Raw genomic sequence first — 2381 nt, 5'->3', positions numbered from 1 at the left:
TGTTTTGTAGCAGTCATAAACATTTCAACTGGATAAAGAGCAAAGTATATACTGAGACTTAAAAGAAGTTATTTTTTGAAATATTTTTCATTTTCTGGCCCCCAGGCCCATTCTCCAACATCTTTCATTTTGCTCTGTCTTCCAGGTACTTTACATATATTTACTCTATTTAATATTCAGCTTCTAGTTAAAATTCACTGAGAGAAGACACTTGAAGGATACAGTAGAACAAAAGGAAAGTGATATTGGAGTATATGTTTCTTCTCTTGTTCTCCATGTCAGTTTCCAATTGAATTGAGCAATTGGAATTCCAATTGAGCAAACTGAATTCCTCAACCAATGGCCATAGATCCTGTTGAGTGTGTTGTTGTTGTTATTGTTGTTGTTGTTGTTCATTTGATAGTTCCCTCTATGGATACTAGAAAATGTTCTCTTTACTTGCACATTCAGATACTGGCTTCCTGTTGTTTTTGGTGGCAGGGTGCATCATTATAACTTGCTGGTTTCCCATAAACTTTAATTTAACTTTGTAAGTAGCCCTTTCATTAAATTTTCCTCAATTGCCCCAACCATTACACAGTACTACTTTGTGAATATATGTTAAAATCTATATAACCAATTTTTAACGTTCAAATTTTAGCTCATATCTAATGGTCTCTCATTATAAAATGTTGGAATGAATACTTTTTACATAAATATCTGCATAGTTCTGATTATGTAGAAAAAAAAACCTGACTATACAATTATTGGATCAAATTCTATGAACTATATGACTGCAGATATAGAGTGCCAAATTGCCAAAATTTTATTACCAAAAGCAATAAAAGCAATCTATGAGATATCTCAATTTTGCATCCAGCGCAAGAGGTTATCAGGACTGTATAAAGGTGTTATATATATATATTATATAATTGTTCTGATTTATATTCATTTAATTGTATGTGAGGTAATAGTTACATGTTTGAAAATATATATCTCCTTTTTTGAACAGTTTTTACCTAAATGATTTGTAGACATTGGTATTTATAATTAAAGTATATAATTCAATATGTTTGAAAATTAAGGCTGATGTTACATTTAAGACTAGTGTGCAGCTTCCTGCATATACTCATTAATTTCAGGCCTACTATCAATTATTACTGCCATAAAATACATACACAATTGCTGTGATATGCAGAATTCTAAAATGGTCTTTCAAAATACCCAGATCCTGGTGTCCCCACAATGTCTGCCAGTTATTCAATAAAGCAATAATCTATGCACTACTGTGAAGGGATTTAGCCTATACAATTAGGGTTCCAAGTCACTTGACTTTAAGATAGGGAGATTATCCAAGTGGGCTTGACCTAATCACATTAGTACTTTAAAAGCAGTGAGTTTTCTCTCACAGATTTATAAAAACACACACAAAAAGTAGAGATTTGAAACATGAGAACAATTCCACTTACCCTTCATGGATTGCAAATGGAAGGGCCATATAAAAAGAAATTTGAGTGACATTTAAGAACTGAGAGTGACTCTTATCTTACAGGTAGCCAGGAAACAGGGGCCTCAGTCCTATGACTACAAGGAGCTGAATTCTGCCCAAAAAAGGACTGCACTTGAAAGTATATACATATTATATATACATACATATATATATATTTTTTTTTCCTCAGAGAATTCACACAAAAATTCAGTTTGGCTAACAACTATATGAGGAGTTTGGTTCTAGACAAAAATTTTATGAGTAATGTTTCAGTCCTGACCACAGGTAATTATAAAGCAGACCTTAATGGAAAAGCTGCCTCCTCATACCAGACAATGCACAGGGTCTCTGGAGGGAATTGAAGTCAAGGGCAAGGCCTCCTGGGCTGGCCATATTCATAAACTTACCTGCAATTACGGTCTTAAGCACCTCTCTATTTAGAGGTTTCCTCATTGTGAGAAACCTCAGTTGTATACTCTTAAGGCATTGTCACCAAGACATGTTTATCAGGGAGTTTGTTTTTTTTCTTTTCGAGTCAGAGTCTCACTCTGTTGCCCAGGTTGGAGTGCAGTGGCATCATCATGGCTCACAGCAGCCTCTAACTCCTAAGCTTAAGTGATTCTCTTGATCTTCCTGCATCAGCCTCCCAAGTACCAAGTAGCTTGGGACCAAGTAGATGGGCAACACCATCACACTTGGATGATGATGATGACGATTATTATTATTATTTGTGGAGACAAGGTTTTACTATGTTGCCCAGGCTGGTCTTGAACTCCTGGGCTCAAGAGATCTACCAAGCTCTGCTTTCCAAAATGCTGGGATTACACTGCTCCCAGCCTATCAAGGAGTCTTGAACAAGCAAACTCAGTACTTTTCTGTTAATATATCTTCTTCCCTTTTCTCTCCTTGGTCC

The sequence above is a fragment of the Carlito syrichta genome, unplaced genomic scaffold, assembly GCF_000164805.1.
Source record: "Carlito syrichta isolate Samal-C Ts95f unplaced genomic scaffold, Tarsius_syrichta-2.0.1 Scaffold138847, whole genome shotgun sequence".
NCBI classification, from domain to species: domain Eukaryota; kingdom Metazoa; phylum Chordata; class Mammalia; order Primates; family Tarsiidae; genus Carlito; species Carlito syrichta.
The sequence above is the reverse complement of the archived record's forward strand: the minus strand, read 5'-3'. Positions refer to the sequence as shown.